Here is an 18,800-nt window from a genome sequence, read left to right as displayed (position 1 = left end):
CTCTAGTGCTGTTAGGTAACAGAACAGCATTGAAGTTATATTGGCAGAGATAAAATGGTGCTTTATTTCTGTGTGCTTTATTTTTCTCTTTTTTTTCCTTTTTCTCTTTGGAATTAACATTGCTTTCATAAATGTTTTTCTGCCTATTAGTTTCTTATAGGTTGGGAAATAGCCATTGTCTTTTCAGTTTAGCAGTCTGACTGGATTCAGCTATAGGATCTGTTCAGATCCATAATGTGTTTTAGGCCATGAGTCTCTTCTGTTCTCTCTGTTCTGTCCTGTCCTTTATTGTTGACTTGTGCTTTGCTCATTTCCCGCAGTAGGGGACACAAATTTAGCCATACGCACAAACGCACACACGCAGTCTGCCACCTGAGGCCCTCTGAAAAGATTATAGATTTTCAATTAAGAATTACAGGCATTCACTTGCCACTGTTTCATCTTACCAACCCAGCTTTTGCTTTGGTGCACTATGAGCCTGTCATATAGTACTAGCTTAGAAATCAGAGAAACTCAGTTTATTATTAGTCTTTGTTAAAATAAACATCACCTATATGTTTTCTTTCCAGGACAGTTCTTTGTTAGAAGGTCTTCTCTTAGTTTCTCTTTCTTCTCCATTTTTACAATAGAAAGTGATCTTCAAGGCAGGTAATACCTCAAGAAAATTTATGGAAAGAGCAACTTACTCATTTACTCAAACATTTAATAGGTGCCCGTTTCTTGGTTAGATATTGTGTTATATGCTAAAGATACCAAGGTAGATGCGACATTGTCCCTATTGTCAAGGAGCTCGTGTTTTATTTTTATAGATTACAAAAGAGTAAATAAATTACAAGGTTATGAGTGTTACAAGGTGGTAATAAAATGTAATATGAAAGCAGGAGGAAGAATGCTTAATTCTAAATAACAGTTTCAGATTCAACTTTTCAGAGAAGGTGAAGTTTGAATTGAGTCTCAGTGGATTCATTAATTCAACTAGCATATGAATAGTTGCGAAGTATTAGGTGCTGGGGGTGTAAAAAAACAAGACATAATCCTTACCTTCAAAGAACTTAGAGAAGTCAGTCAGGATACTGCAGGCTGATGAACTCTGAGCTAGAGGAATGCACAAAGTGCTTTGGAAGTACAATGGAGATCTGGAAAGACTTTCTGTCAGGGGGTTATGAATCTTGAAGGGCCAACAAGAGTTAACCAGGTAGACAGGTATAAGGAAGAGAGCTACCTGTAGGGGAGGAACTACCTACATAAACGGTGGAGGTGTAGAGCAGAGCAGCATGATGCCTTTGACAAACTTCAAGGACAGGATATGCCTACACATGGGATGTTTGTGGGAATTATTTATAGAAAAGGCTAGAAAGGTAGGTAGGGGCTTTTTTTTTTAATATATTGAATTTTTAAAAATTAATTAATTTATGGCTGTTTTGGGTCTATGTTGCTACGCATGGGCTTTCTCTAGTTGTGGCGAGCAGGGGCTACTCTTCGTTGTGGTGGCTTCTCTTGTTGCGGAACACGGGCTGTAGGCGCACGGGCTTTAGTAGTTGTGACGCGCAGGCTCAGTAGTTGCGGTGCACAGACTCTAGGGCGCACGTGCTCAGTAGTTGTGGCTTGTGGGCTCTAGAGCTCAGGCTCAGTAGTTGGGGCGCACAGGCTTAGTTGCTCCGCGGCATGTGGGATCTTCCCGGACCAGGGATCAAACCCGTGTCCCCTGCATTGGAAGCGCAGAGTCTTAATCACTGGACCGCCAGAGAAGTCCCAAGGAAGAGTTTTTTAAGATGAGAGACTTGAGCTTATTTATATGTTCGGGGAATTAGCAAAAGACATTAGAGAGTGGTGATAATGGAGTGAAATTCTTTCCTTTATTAAGATAGAGGAAAAGGTCAAGAAGGGGTGGGGACAAGTGTTTGGTAACTGAACAAAGGAATTTGAGGGAGCTCCTACCTTAAAGCCCTGATATTCCTTGTGATCTAGGAGACTTATCCTTTTGGGTTAGGGGGCTAGTGTGTTCCAATAAAGAGCATTGGCAAAATAGGGTCCTTGAGAAGAGACAGAAATTTGAATAGCTGTTGAGAAAATGGGAGGGACAGTTGCCAAGTGGTTTGTTTGGCTAGGCAGACAGAGGTAGGGTGGGGTGGTATAGGGTGGGAATGCATTTCAAGCAGATAGACTAGCCTGGGCAAAGACTCAGGAGTATTAAAAACTATGGTATGTATGGAGAGGTAGCATTATTTTGAATGGCTGGAGAGAATGTATATAGAGCCTAATTTTGCGATAGGCTTTAAGAGGTATATTAAGGACTTTGGAATGTTTTGAGGCAAAAAGGAACCTCTGAAGATTTTCATCAGAGAAATGGAATGATTGTTTTATAAAGGTAACTCTGGTAGCACTTTGGAAAAATACAGGGGATTTAGAGTGGAGGGAGAGACACTTGTTAGGGGGCTGTTGTAGTAGTGCAGAAGATGTTGAAATCAGGATAGAGATGGGTATGATGGGTAAGAAACAACCCCCAAATCTTAATAGCTTGAAACAATGGTTTATTTCTCACTCACACTACGTGTTCATCAAGGATAGGTTAGAGATTTTAGTTATTCAGGGATAAAGGCTGATAGGCCAACAGAGCAATCATCGTGGACATAGCCAATTGCTCTGCTGGAGGCAAAAAAGAACTCTGGGCGTCTTGTCCCATTAACTAAATTCTCTGCCTATCAGTGATGGGAGTGGAGAAGAGAGGACAGGAGCTGAGAAGATCAAGTGGATCCAGGAGATGGTGCCAGAGTTTGGAAATTGGCTAAATATGAGAGGTGAGGGAAGTAATTGTGAATAGGTGACTCTCAGTTTCTGTTTTGGGTGACTGGGTGGTGTTACTAACAGAGATAAGAAAGGGGGCAGGTTTTAGGAGCGCTTAAAGTAAATATTAACCGACCTAAAGGGAGAAATAGACAGCAATACAATAATAGGGGACCTTAATTCCCCACTTTCATCAATGGATAAATCATGCAGACAGAAAATCAGTAAGGAAACATTGGCCTTAAATGACAAGTTAGACCAGATAGACTTAACACACATGTATAGAACATTCCATCCAAAAGTAACAGAATACACATTCTTCTCAAGTGCACATGGAATATTCTCCAAGATAGAGTATATGTCAAGCATGAAACAAGTCTTAATACATTTAAGAAGATCGAATCATGTCAAGAATCTTTTCTGACCACAGTGGTGTGAAACTAGAAATCAATGATAAGAGGAAAACTGGAAAATTCATAAACATGTAGAGCTTAAACATATGCTACTGAATAATCAACAGGTCAAAGAAGAAATAAAAAGAGAAAATAAAAAATACCCAGAGACGAATGAAAATGGAAATACAATATACTAAATACAAAACCTATGGGATGCAGCGAAAGTAATTCTAAAAGGGAAGTTCATAGTGACAAATGCCTACATTAAGAAATGAGAAAGATTTCAAATAACCTAACTTTACACCTCCAGGAACTAGAAAAAGAAGAACAAGCTAAACCTAATGTAAGTAGAAGGAAGAAAATAAATATCAGAGTAGAAATAAATAAAATAGAGAAACAATAGAAAAGAACAGTGGAACTAGGAGCTAGTTTTTATTTTTTTTAAAAAAGATAAAATAGACAAACCTGTAGCTAGACTCACCAAGGAAAAGAGAGGACTCAAATAAAATCAGAAATGAAAGAGGAGATGTTAACACCTGGTACCTCAAGAGACTACTGTGAACAATTATATGCCAACAACTTGGACAGCCTAGAAGAAATGGATAAATTCCTAGAAACATACAACCTACCAGGACTAAGTCATGAAGAAATAGAAAATCTGAGGAATCCCATTAGAAGCATACCTCATTTTACTGAGCTTGGCTTTATTGCACTTCACAGATGCTGTGATTCTTACAAATTGAAGGTTTGTGGCAACCCTGCATTGATCAAGTCTATCAGCCCTATTTTTCTAACAGCATTTGCTTACTTTGTGTCTCCGTGTCACGTTTTGGTAATTCTTGTAATTTTTCAAATTTCTTCATTACTTTTTGTTACAGTGATCTGTGATCAGTGATCTTCCATGTTACTATTATGTTGTTTTGGCATTTTTTAGCAATAAAATATTTTAAAATTAAGGTATGTACATTGTTTTTTTCAGACATAATGCTATTTCACACTTAATAGACTACAATATAGTCTAAACATAACTTTCATATGCACTGGGAAGCCAAAAAATTTGTGACTTGCTTTGTTTCGATATTTGCTTTATTACAGTGGTCTGGAACTGATCCTGCAATATCTCCAAGGTATGCCTGTACTAGTAAAGAGATTGAATCAGTAATCAAAAACCTTCCAACAGACAAAAGTCCAGGGCCAGGTGGCTTCACTGGTGAATTCTACCAAACATTTAAAGAAGAACTAATACCAATCCTTCTCAAACTCCAGATTCATTTTATGAGGCTAGCATAACCTTGATACAAAAACCAGACAAGGACACACTACAAGTAAAGAAAATTACAGGCCAGTATCCCTGATGAATATACATGCAAAAATCCTCAACAAAATATTAGCAAACTGAATTCAACAATACATTAAACGGATCATACACCATAATCAAGTGGGATTTATTTCAGGGATGCAAGGGTGGTTCAACATCTGCAGGTCAATCAGTGTGATACACCCCATTAACAAAATGAGGGATAAAAATCATATGGTCATCTCAATGGTGCAGAAAAAGCATTACAAACAAACTCAACGAAAGTGGGTATAGAAGGAATGTACCTCAACACCATAAAAGCCATATGTTACAAGCCCTCATCTAACATTAAACTCAACTGAAGCTGAAAGCTTTTCCTTGCCACTTTTATTCAACATAATTTTGGTAGTCCTAGTCACTGCAGTTGGGCAAAAAAAGAAATGAGGCATTCAGATCAGAAAGGAAGAAGATTTGCAGATGACATGACATGATATTATATATAGAAGATCCTAAACACTACACCAAAAACTGTTAGAACTAATGAATGAATTCAGTAAAGTTGCAGGATATAAAATCAATATACAGTTGTGTTTTTATACATTAATCACTATCAAAAAGAGAAATTTAAAAAATAATTCCACTTGCGATTGTAGCATAAAGAATAAAATACCTAGGAATAAGTTTAACCAAGGAGGTGAAAGACATGTACACTGAAAACTATAAGACATCAGTGAAAGGAATTGAAGAAGACACAAATAAGTGGAAAGATACTCTCTGCTCATGGATTGGAAGAATTAATATTGTTAAAATGTCCATACCACCCAAAGCAATCTACAGATTCAATGCAATCACTATCAAAATTCCAGTCGCATTTTTCACAGGGAACAAACAATCCTAAAATTTGTGTGGAACCACAAAAGACACCAAATAGCCAAAGAAATCTTGAGAAAGAAGAACAAAACTGAAGGTATGATACTTCCTGATTTCAAACTATATTACAAAGCCATAGTAATCAGAACAGTATGGTATTGGCATAGAAACAGATACATAGATTAATGGAACAGAATAGAGAGCCCAGAAATAAACCCATGCACACATGGTCAGTTAATTTATGACAGAGGAGCCAAGAACAAACAATAGGCAAAGGATAATCTCTTCAATGAATGGTGTTGGGAAAACTGGACTACTATATTACACCAGACACAAAAAATGGCTCAAAATGGATTAAAAGCTTGAACATAAGACCTAAAACCATAAAACTTGTAGAAAGAAACATAGGGAGTAAGCTCCTTGACATCAGTCTTGGGGATTCTTTGGATTTGACACCAAAAGCAAAGACAGCGAAAGCACAAATGAATAAGTGGGACTATATCAAACTAAAAATCTCTGCACAGCAAGGGAAACCATCAACAAAATGAAAAAGCCTACTATATGGGAGAAAATGTTTACTAATCATATATTCGAAAGAGGTGCAAACTATTATATATAAAAAAAGCTACAAGGATATATGGTACAACACGGAATATAGCCAATATTTTATAATAGCTAAATGGAGTATAACCTTGAAAAATTATGAATCACTATATTGTACATCTGTAACTTACATAATATTGTACATAAACTGTACTTCCAAAAAATCATTTATTTGAAAAAGGGTTGATACCTGAAATGTATAAAGAACTCATGCAACTCAATAGGAAAAAAACCAATCTGATTAAAAAATGGATAGAGGAACTGAATAGACATTTTTCCAAAAAAGATATACAGATGGCTAACAGGTACATGGAAATGTGCTCATCATCACTAATCATCAGGACAATGCAAATCAAAACTTCAATGAGATGTTAGCTTACACCTGTTAGAATGGCTATTATCAAAAAGATAAGCGATAGTGTTGGTGACAATGTGGAGAAAAGGGAACCCTAGTGCACTGTTGGTGAGAATGTAAATTGGGATAGCCACTAAGGAAAGCAGTATGGAGGTTCCTCAAGAAATTAAAAAATAGAACTACCATGTGACCCAGCAGTCCTACTTCTGGATATATATTTGAAGAAAATGAAATCATTATCTTGAAGAGATACCTGCACCCTGATGTCATTGCAGCATTGTTCCCAGTAGCTAAGACATGGAAACAACCTAGGTGTCCAGCAACGAATTAATGGATAAAGAAAATATGGCTGTATACAGACACACACACACACACACACACACACACACACACGCATACAGGAAAAAGAAGGAACTCCTGCTATTTGTGACAGTATAGATAGATTAGATAGATGCACCTTAAGGGCATTATGCTAAGTGAAATAAGTCAGAGAAGAACAAATACTGTATGAGCTCACTTAATGTGGAATCTCACAGCTACAGAGAACAGATTGGTGGTGGCCAAAGGCAGGGAGTGGGGGATGGCTGAAATGGGTGAAGGTGGACAAAAGGGTACAAATTTCCAGTTACATATATATGTTTATACACACACACATATATATAAATAAGTCTTGGGGATGAAATGTACAGCATGGAGACTATAGTAAATACTGTATTGTATATTTGAAAGTTCTAGCAGAGAAGATCTTAGACATTCTTATTACAAGGAAAAAATTGTGAATATGTCTGGTGATGGATGTTAATTAGACTTGTGATTATTTCACAGTATATACATGCATTGAATCATGTTGTATACCTGTAGCTAAGATATGTCAATTATATCACTAAAAAAGGGGGATGCAGGTTTCGGCTTAGAGGAGTGTTGGTAAAGTTCACTTTTGGAAAATGTATAGCAGCTAGTTGTCTAAATGAATCTGGAGCTCTACAGAGAAGCAGGGGTATTTAGGTTTTTGGAGTACTCTGTACATGAAGGGTGTTCAGTCCATGATAGGAAATGGGATCATGCAGGGCAAACTTACAGAGTGATAAGAGAGCTGACATGAAGCCCCAGGAAATTCCAGAATGTAAGAGGCACTTCTGGCCTGAGGGCATTGGATTTTAATGTAAAGATTGACATTTTTGGGACCAAGGCAGCCTGTGTCTGTTCGTGACAGGTGACCCTGTATTATTTTGAGGAAGGAGCAAATGTAAGCTGTGAAAAGCTACTGCTTTGACAGGTACTTTAGAGTATGTTAGCTCTGTCATTTGTGCTAATGGTGGATTTATTTTTATTGGTCCTTAGATGGAATGCATTTTAATTCTTTTATTTGAATTTGGATATATTTGGCAATTCACAAAATTTTAATAAAGTTATTATAGCTTATAAGCTAGTTGCCAAGTCAGAGAAAGGCTAAGAATTGGTCCAGTCTCCCCATGTACTTACAGGGCAGTTAAGTGAACAAAGAATGTGATATCACAGAAGTATAATAATAGGACATATTAGATCATTTAATCCTCAGAAGATAGTCCCTATGGAGTAGTACTGTATTATCCCTATTTACAGTTGAGGTTTAGGGAGTGACTTAATCTGTTCAGACTGCTATAACAAAATACTGGGTGGCTCATCAACAAAAATTTATTTCTCACAGTTCTGGAAGCTGAATAGTCCAAGATCAGCTATGGTCAGATTCTGCTGAGGGCCCTTGTCCTGGTTAATAGCCAGCATCTTACTGTGTCCTCACATGGTGAAAGGAGCTAGGAATCTCTCTGGAACCTTTTTTATAAGGCAGTAAGCTCATGACTTAACCACCCCAAAGGCCTCACCTCTTAATATCATGTTTGGGGGTTAGGATTCAACATATAAATTTTGAGAGGACACATTCAGACCATTGCAGAGAGGTTAGGTTAGGTTATTTGTCCATCATCATGCAGCCAGAACATAACCCGGTTTCATGCTGAAGTCTGCACTTGTAATCATCACCTGGAATTGCTTTTAGGACACAGCAAAATTTATACTGGATAGCCAAGAGCTTGGGTTAATGTTGCTGCTTGTTATTTTTCACGCCCATGTTTTTATGTAGAAGAATTCCAAACCTATAGAAAAGTTGAAAGAGTGATACAATGAGCATCAATATGACTTTTACCTAATATTTATTGAATATTTTGTCACATTTATGCTCTTACACTCTTTCTTTACCCCTTCCCTCCCTCTCTCTCGTTCTCTCTCTCTCTTTCCACCTCTCTCTCTCACTTTCCCCCTCTCTCCCTCACTTTCCACCTCTCTCCCTTCCCTCCCTATACATATATACATTATTTTTTATTGTGTATTAGGAATTTGTATTAGGAAATTACACACATCAGGAATCTTCACCCAGAATTTGTTAAGTATATATCACCTAAGAACAAGGTATTTTCCTATATTAGTATAATACTGTTATCAAACTCATTATCACATTTAAATATTTTACAGTGATATATAATTATTTATAGTCTATAATCAAATTTCCTCCATCATCTCAATAATTGAGATATTGCTTTATAGCTGTCCTTCCAATCCTGGACTTATTCAAGTATCATGAATTACATTTAATTTTCATATTGTTTTAGCCTTTTAATTCAGAGCAGTTCTTTCTATTTTTGTTTTTCGTGTCATTGATATTTTTGAAGAGTTCAGGCCAGTTGTGTTGAAGAATATTTCACAATTTGGATTTGTCATGATTAGGTTCAGATTAAATATTTTTGGCAAGAATACTATTTAGGTATTGTGTGCTTATTGTGATATAAGTTTGGTCACTTAGATAAGTTGATATAGGCTACATTTCTTCTTTGTAAAGGTGCCTTTTTCCCTTTGTAATTAAGAAACAATCTGTGGGATGATACTGTTAAGATGGAATGACTCTTCTTTTCCTCTGCATTTTGCCCAGTGGTGGTAACATTCGTTGATGATCCTTGTCTGAATTAGTTATTACATTGGTGGTTGCAAAATGTTGAGTCTGTCATTCCTTCTACATTTACTAGTTGGCGTTATTCTACAAAGAAGAACTTTATTTCTCCCGTTTTTTGTTTTTGAGGATCACTATAGATTTGGTATTTTAAAAATTTCAATATGTTACAATCCTTTATCAATATAAAAAATATGTCATATATGTGTAAAGACTTTTTCACATTGGATATACATCAGAAGCTGTTTGTGGTATAGCATCAAACATTATTCAATTCTCTAGTGTCAAAATTTTAGCCTTTTTTGCGGGGGGGTTGGCTGTAATGTGCAATGATGTGTTTTCTTTTTCTTGATGCTTAACATGACTAACAGTTGTAAAAATAATACTGAGGAGCACTGCTTGGCATTGTTTATAGTCGGGTTTTTGGATACTGATCATATATCATGAACCTGGTTTGTTAATGCTTAATTTCAGAGCTTTGGAGTTTGTGTGTATGTGTATTTTTGTTCTTTTCCATTTTTTTTTTTCAATAAGGAAAAGCACTTAAAAAAATACTGACAATACTTAGTATTATACATGCAACAATTGTCGTCACTTTGGTCAGTGGGAGCCCCTTCAAACTAACTCCTATGTCTTTTTTTTTTTTTTTTTAATATATTTATTTATTTAATTAATTTTGGCTGTATTGGGTCTTTGTTGCTGCACGCAGGGCTACTTTTCGTTGTGGTGCACGGGCTTCTCATTGTGGTGGCTGCTTCCCTTGTTGCGGGCTTAAGTAGTTGTAGCGCGAGGGCTCTAGAGTGCAGGCTCAGTAGTTGTGGTGCACGGGCTTAGCTGCTCCGTGGCATGTGGGATCTTCCCGCACCAGGGCTAGAACCCGTGTCCCCTGCACTGGCAGGCAGACTCTCAACCACTGCACCACCAGGGAAGTCCCCCTATGTCTTTTTGACTTGTCCCAGTCAAGTTTTGAGGACTTCCTTACATCCTGGCACAACAAGGTATTTTGGGCTCGCTTTGTACTTTACAAACCTGGAATCAGTCACTTCTGCAAGGAACCCTGATACCTTTAGTGGGGAATGGTTCCTTTAAAGGGGAACTGCTTCTCATTCTTAATTATCTATTCTTTGCTATCTTTATGGGATCAGTTATTTCCAGGACAAAAAATAAGAGTGGATTCCACATCTAAGACCCTTCTATGTCTTCTCAGAATTATTTGATAATAAAGTGTCTAAATTGAATTACTTCTCAGAATGAAGTGAGTTATATATAGGCAGTGCTGATGACTTGCCATAGGAGATGGGATGTTGTGCAGAAAATTGGCATTGTATTGTTTTTTCTTCTCCTAACTTAGTGGTGACATGTGAAGGTGAAAATAAGTATTCGTATCCTTCTTACTCTTATGTAATCCAGGTTTTTTCTTTCTGTGGTATAGTCACTTGAGTTGTTTCCCTCTTTGTTATTTTCAGCTCTCTGAATTAAAATCTCCTTAGATAGGGAAAGTTCTAATCCAGGTCTTTTATACTTTGTGCTTTGAACCTGCATCTTGTATTCATCTGCACATATGTTTTACACATTGATCTGTGAACGCAGTCTAGGAAACTGACATGAAATTAGGGTGTTTATTGTATTGAACATTTATGCTGGAGTATGGTTTTATGGCTCCTTATGAGGCCTGATGTTTTAGAAAATCCAAACTAGATTTAGCCTTAGAATTGGGATCTGGTACACCCTGGTCACTTATGGTCCAACAGCTTGAGAATGTCCTGCTCTGGGACTCTACGTGAAATGAGACATGTCATTCCTTTCTACAAAAACTTTTTTTCCCCCTTGGTTTTTTTTTTTTTTATTGAAGTATTGATTTACAATGTTGTGCTGATTTGTGCTGTATGGCAAAGTGTACAAAAACATTTTGCATTGAAGGTGAAACTTCTTAAACCTATCTATGTGTTCCTTTGAAGTAGAAACATAAATAAGCCGTAGGGAAAGTGATTTGCTATTAACGTGTTTTTTTTGTTGTTGTTGGCTGCACCGCACGGCATGCGGGATCTTAGTTCCCCGACCAGGGATCAAACCCATGCCCCCTGCGTTGGAAGCACGGAGTCTTAACCACTGGACTGCCAGGGAAGTCCCATGTTTTGTTGAAATATTTAAAACTCTATCCCTGTGTAAGAAATATAGAATATATTTTCAGAGGGGTGATGTTGGTCACTTACAGAAGTTATAGGTAATATTTTAATTAACACAATTACTAACCTATCAGTTGATTACATGGCTTATATATTTGTTCTTTTATGTGGATGACTGCTCTAAGACTACTTTAAAAATTAGCTTCCTGGCAACATAGAGGTGCAGATATTAAAATGAATTGCATGCCTTCCAACTATTTCTATTACTTGGCTAAATTTAGAACCATGTAGAGCTCCTGCAGAATTGAAATCTCTGGGGATTTGAATAGTCAGGACAGACAATATTTGGCTTTTTGGAGTAAGGAAGAAGAAAAGTAGCTTCAAATTAATTTTTGCACTGTCACTCAGACTGCTTAATTAAGACACAGAGTCCAGTGAAAAGTCAAAACTGTTCGGAGAATTTTATTTGACTGTTGCTGAAAACTTGTTAGAGCCTAGACTGGGTGGTGAAAGGGATAATTTTTTTCCCCTCCTAGGTGAATTGCTGGAGGCTATCTACTCTGCTTTCTCCAGTGTCTCTTCAAATTATGCTTGATAAGTACAGTTATTATACTTCGCCTGGATGGATGAGGCAATACATCTGAGTTAGAGATCAGGTGAGCATTACAGTTGGGTACTTGTGGGTGAATTTCATGACACCAGAATTGTTTTGCATATGTGTAGATTCAGACTAGTGTAGGATATTTTGAGGAGAAACTTAGTTATTCAGTGTACACTTAACTACATGAAATAAGAAAAATCTGTTGACGGAGTTGGGTAGGACCTCAACATAAGAAATAACAGATAAATGGAATGGTACTTTGAGTAACTAATTTAAATATAAGTTAAAATAGACACAGACTTTACACAGAGTGAATATGAAATGTTTACTACCCGACTTGCCAATTTGAAGTGTAAGACTTTGCTGCTGCTATAGTAAGAAATTTTGAGGACACTGGAAAAAATGCCCCCCAAATTATTATAAACCAAGAAAATTCCATAAGAGTGGAATGTAAGTTTTTTTTTTCTGACCCTGGATTTATATAAATGGTGAAATGTAAAAAAAACTGAAAGACAAATCTACGTGTTGCTCTCATTGAATTAAGCCCATGGGTTTTTCCTCTTTCCTTCCCCTTAGGGCTTCCGTAGAGAGCTGTAGAACACAATTTCCTGTGTTGCTTGGGGAAGTGAGCTGCCCTCAAAGGACTTACTGTTTAGTAAGACAAAATGTTATGAAGGAGGTAGTGAGATGGTTTTTATTTTCTTTTTTGTTTATCTCTATTTATAAATAACATGGATTTCTTTTATGATTAGAGGGAAAAAATCAATTATTTTAAAACATATTTGGGGCTTCCCTGGTGACCCAGTGGTTAAGAATTCACCTGCCAATGCAGGGGACATGGGTTCGATCCCTGGTGCAGGAAGATCCCACATGCCACGGAGCAACTAAGCCTGTGTGCCACAACTACTTAGCCTGAGCTCTAGAGCCTGCGAGCCACAACTACTGAGCCTGTGTGCCACAACTACTGAAGCCCATGTGCCTAGTGCCTGTGAACAAGAGAAGCCACCGCAATGAGAAGCCCATGCACCACAATGAAGAGTAGCCCCTGCTCGCCACAATTAGAGAAAGCCCGCGCGCCTCAATTAGAGAAAGCCTGCGCGCAGCAATGAAGACCCAATGCAGTAAAAAATAAATAAATTTATTTATTAAAAAAAATTTTTTTTTAAAGGATAAAGGGGCTATAAATCAACTCTTAAAACTTGTAAGTACTCCAGTAGACTTGTTCTCCAGTGCTACTGGTTGCCAGTTAGGTAGTGAGTTCTTTTTTTCCTGAGCTTTGTGACTATTTCTTTGGGTAAGCTCTCTTTTTACATTACAGCTGAAGCTTTTATTAAATAACTTCAGTGTATTTAATCAATCACTTAGATAATAAAATTTCTATTTAAACCTAGTAATGTATAATTTTGTTTCTGCGAAAGAGTATAAATACTCAAGTTCCCATTTGAACTCTGGGAGGAAAAGCTTGTGCTTATTAGCTTGCCCTAACTTGCTGAAGACTTAGCATTTTGATGTTATAAAAGGAACCCCTGTTAAATTTGAATAAGATAATATTATATGCTTTTACTATGGTTAAAACTTAAATTTTAGCACAAAGTAGCCCTTGGGGTGACAAGGAAGAATATTGCATTTTTCCGTAGGTCCCAGGGTTTTTCAGAGACGCCTTGAGTGTCAGATTAGGTACTTGGGACTATTAGAAGGCTTAGCACCATTCTAGGGTTGTGGGATCAAAAATTTTTTGTGTGCATTAAAAGACCTTGCTGGCTAGTGGTGGAGATGAAACTTGAACAAAACAACAGTAGATATAATGGATTAGATTCTGTATTATAGATGGAATGCTGTAGAATTTAGTTACATTTAATTGTGCAGCACAAACAGATGTAAAAGAAAAGAAGAGAGGAATCAATATAGAAAGGTAGGGATGAGGTAGGAATTGAACTGGGCTCCCCTTTCCTGATTATCTTGAAGGAAATCTGATGTATTATTTCACCCCTAAATATTTCAGTATATACCCTAAATAATGACTTTAAAAAAACATAATATCAATACCATTTATTTTTAAATTTTTATTTATTTATTTATTTATTTTGGCTGTGTTGGGTCTTCGTTGCTCCGCGCGGGCTTTCTGGAGTTATGGTGAGCGGGGACTACTCTTCATTGCGGTGAGCGGGCTTCTCATTGCGGTGGCTTCTCTTGTTGCGGAGCACAGGCTCTAGGTGCGTGGGCTTCAGTAGTTGCAGCACGTGGGCTTCAGTAGTTGCAGCGCGTGGGCTCAGTGGTTGTGACTCGCGGGCTCTAGAGTGCAGGCTGAGTAGTTGTGGCGCACAGGCTTAGTTGCTCCGCAGCATGTGGGATCTTCCCAGACCAGGGCTCAAACCTGTGTCCCCTGCATTGGCAGGTGGATTCTTAACCACTGTGCCACCAGGGAAGTCCCTCAATACCATTTACAGTTCTAAAACAATTAACAGTAATTCCTTAATATTAAATATCTGGTGTTCATATTTCCCTGATTGTATCATATTTCTTAAACAGCCTGTTTGTTTAAAATAGGATCCAAATAAAATCTGTACCTTGTAGTTGGTCGATATATCTTTAAAAATCATTTAATCTGAAAAATTTCCCCTCCTTTTTTTCTTCCCCCGGTGTATTTGTTGAAGAATCTGGGTTATCTGTCCAGTAGTTTCCCACAAGTGGATTTGGTGATTGATATCATAGTGGTGTCATTTAACATATTTCTCTGTACTTTGTATTTCCTTCAAATGGGCAGTTATATCTAGAGACTTGATCAGATTCAGATTCAGTGTTTTTGGCTTGAATACTTTATAGTGTAGTTCCATTAGGAGGAAGTGTGTGATGTCTGTTAGTCTAATTTTCATGATGTCAGCAGTCATTGATGATCATTGTCTACATCCTTTATTGAATTTCATTAGTGATTACAGAATGGTGATATTGAAGTTGTATTATTTTAAAATTTATTTTAGGTGGAATACTTTTATAAAGAGATACTTCCCTCATCACTTAGTTGGTTACTTTCAGGTATATCTTGTACAGGAAAGGTGAGACAAATGCTTTGAGTCTTTATTTTAATTAACAGTCATTGCCATTTTCAAAATAATGAATTTGTTCACTAACATCCTGCAAAGGTGACTGATTAGTTTTTTTTTAAATTGTCATTATGAACTCACCAATTTAAATATATTTATGGGTTTCAGTCAATTTCTTTTTTTATTCTTATTGATATCTCACTGATTAACTGATAATGGCAAATGGGAACCTCTTCAAGTTGGCTCCAATGTCCTTTTTTTAAAAAAGTAAATAATTAATTAATATATTTATTTATTGGCCATGCTGCGTGGCTTGTGGGATCTTAGTTCCCCAACCAGGGATTGAACCCGGGCTCTTGGCAGTGAGAGCATGGAGTCCTAACCATTGGACCACCAGGGAATTAATTCCCTGCAGTGTCCTCTTAGTATGATCCTCCTAGTCTTTGATTGTTTCTTTGTTTTCTGGCCTGACCTGATACTCTGAGATCCTCTTTTACATTTCCATTCCTGGGCATCTAACAGCCATTGCCCCTTTATTGGGAAATGATGTTTAGAGGCCACAGTCTGGGTGTAAGAGGTACTCATTGCTTAGTGGGTTGTTCATTGTTTCTTGCTGTTTTTAGTGAACAAGGTTAGGAAAATGGTATCTTTTTTTTGAAAGAAAGTGTATCACAAGTTCATATCAACATGTCTAATTCAAAGTCAGGACTGTAGATTTTTAAGTTCCGTATCTTCAATCTTACAGATTTGCATTTTTCAAATTGCGAAAGTAATATGTAATCATTGTAAGAAATTTAAATAATTCAAAAGTATACAAGGTAAAAGGTGAAGATACTGACCCTACCCTAGAATCACTAGTTAACCACTTAACACAGTTAATTTAAAGGCTTCATAGTGGGCATCTTTCTTTCTTTTTTTTTTTTGGCTGCGTCGGGTCTTTTGTTGCGGCACGTGGGATCTTCTTCGTTGCAGTATGCGGGATCTTTCTTTGCAACATGTGGGCTCTTCATTGTGGCACACAAACTTCTCTCTAGTTGCGGTGCCTGGGCTCTGTAGTTGTGGCACGTGGGCTCCAGAGCATGTGGGCTCTGTAGTTTGTGGCACGTGGGCTCTCTAGTTGAGGTGTGCAGGCTTAGTAGTTGTGGCACACAGGCTTAGTTGCCCCACAGCATGTGGAATCTCAGTTCCCCAACCAGGGATCAAACCCGCGTGCCCTGCATTAGAAGGCGGATTCTTAACCAGTGGACCACTGGGGAAATCCTTTTTTTTTTTTTAAGTTGTCATATAGTTGATTTACAGTATTTTATTAGTTTCATGTGTACAGCATAGTGATTCAGTATTTTTACAGATTATACTCAATTAAAAGTTATTACAACATAATGGCTATAATTCCCTGTGTTATACAATATATCCTTGTTGCTTATCTATTTTATATATAGTAATTTGTATCTCTTAATTCCATACCCTTAATTTGCTCCTCTCCCCTTTGGTAAACACTAGTTTGTTTTCTGTATCTGTGAGTCTGTTTCTGTTTTGCATTACGTTTATTTGTATTATTTTTAATTTTTATTTATTTTTATTTTTTATTTTTAATTGGAGTATAGTTGATTTACAATATTGTGTTAGTTTCTGGCGTACAGCAAAGTGATTCAGTTATATATGAATATATATTCTTTTTCATACTCTTTTCCATTATGGTTTATTACAGGATATTAAATATAGTTACCTATGCTATACAATAGGACCTCATTGTTTATCCATTCTATATATAATAATTTGCATCTCCTAGTCCCAAACTTCCAATCCAACCCTCCCCCACCCCCCCATTTGTATTATTTTTTAGAGTCCACATATAAGTGTTATCATACAGTATTTGTCTTTCTCTCTTTGACTTATTTCACTAACATAATATTCTCTAGGTCCATCCATGTTGCTGCAGATAGCAGGATTTCATTCTTTTTTATGGCTGAGTAATATTCCATTGTGTGTATGGTGATATGATCCAGCAGTCCCACTCCTAGGAATATACCCTGCCAAAACTATAATTCAGAAAGATACATGCACTCCTATGTTCATAGCAACACTATTCACAGTAGCCAAAACATGGAAACAACCTAAATGTCCATTGACAGGTGAATGGATAAAGAAGATGTGGTACATGTATATAATGAAATACTACACAACCATAAAAAAGAACAAAATAATGCCATTTGCAGTTACATGGATGCAGCTAGAGATTATCATCCTAAGTGAAGTAAGTCAGAAAGGGAAAGACAAATAAATACCATATGATATCACTTATATGTGGAATCTAAAATATGGCACAAATGAACCTATCTACAAAACAGAAATAGACTCATAGACATAGAGAACAGACTTGTGGTTGCCAAGGGCCAGGGGGAGGGATGGATTGGGAGTTTGGGATTAGCAGATGCAAACTGTTATATATAGGATGGCTAAACAGCAAGGTCCTACTATATAGCACAGGGAACTATATTTAATATCTTGCAATAAACCATAATGGAAAAGAATATGAAAAAGAATGTATTGTAAAAAATAATTATAATAATAAAGGTAAATAATAAAAAACCAGAATGTATTGTATGTATATAACTGAATCACTTTGCTGTACAGCAGAAATTAACAAAACAATGTAAATCAACTATACTTGAATAAAATAAATTAAAAAAAAAATTTAAAAATTGGGGGGCTTCCCTGGTGGCACAGTGGTTGAGAATCTGCCTGCCAATGCAGGGGACACGGGTTCGAGCCCTGGTCTGGGAAGATCCCATGTGCCGCGGAGCAGCTGGGCCTGTGAGCCACAATTACTGAGCCTGTGCGTCTGGAGCCTGTGCTCCGCAACAAGAGAGGCCGCGATAGTGAGAGGCTCGCGCACCGCGATGAAGAGTGGCCCCCGCTTGCCACAACTAGAGAAAGCCCTCGCACAGAAACGAAGACCCAACACAGTCATAAATAAATAAATAAACAAATACTTAAAAAAAAAAAAAAAAGAAATGGGAGATGGAGCAGAGAGCACTTGCCTCCTTAAAAAAAAAAAAAAAATTGGGGATTGACGTTTTTTGAGGCTAGAAAAAGAAAGATGAGAAGTTATTCTTTATGTGAAATGAAGATTCTTACATATTTTTAGATTTACTTTTTGGATTGGTATCACATTTACATGGTACAAAATTCTAAGTATAGAAAAAAGTAGAGAAGTTTTCTTGTTCCTACAATGAAAACCAGTCAGTTCCTCTTTCCAGGGGCAACTAGTATTACCAGTTTTTGTGCATCCTGTGTGCTTATAAGCATAAAATATACACATACATGTAAATATGTATGTATCTTCTTTTCTTCCTTTTTACAAAAATGGTTCTGTGTCTTACTCTTTTCTTACTTACACATACATCAAGTTATATGTGTTGTTGTAAGTTGAATTTCCTTATTCTTGTTTATGTCTGTACAGTATTATATGGGCTATGTATGTATTGTTTATCATTCTTCTATTAAAGGGCATTTTGATTTTTTTCTCAGTTACAAATAGTGCAGCATGAATAACCTTGTACATATGTCATTTTGCATATTTGTAATATCAGTAAGATAATTTTCTAAAGGTGTATACTTTGGAATTTTTATAGACATTATAAAAATGCCTTCCAAAGATATATGAAGTTTACATTTCCACCAGCAGTTGTTTCAAGATTTGAGAGAGAGGTTTTAGTCGTGGTGGATATATACAAAATAACAACTT

At 36.9% G+C, this 18,800-nt stretch overlaps 1 protein-coding gene across 6 annotated transcripts in view; it reads left to right on the top strand.

The window, feature by feature from the left end:
• The window catches only part of R3HDM2 (R3H domain containing 2), a 148,271-nt gene that overhangs the window by 11,179 nt on the left and 118,292 nt on the right, over positions 1 to 18,800 (top strand). For 2 of the 6 annotated variants that reach the window (XM_082350782.1, XM_082350779.1), the window contains exon 2: positions 11,947 to 12,066. The exons of the other annotated variants lie outside the window; for them this stretch is intronic. The gene's annotated coding sequence lies outside the window, so the exon portion shown is untranslated. The remainder of the gene's footprint in view (positions 1 to 11,946; positions 12,067 to 18,800) is intronic. 6 annotated transcript variants of the gene reach the window in all.

Source organism: Balaenoptera borealis (assembly GCF_965194805.1).
Source record: "Balaenoptera borealis genome assembly, chromosome: 13".
In the NCBI taxonomy this organism is placed as follows: Eukaryota; Metazoa; Chordata; class Mammalia; order Artiodactyla; family Balaenopteridae; genus Balaenoptera; species Balaenoptera borealis.
Note: the sequence above shows the minus strand (reverse complement) of the source record. Positions and strands in the feature narration are given on the sequence as shown.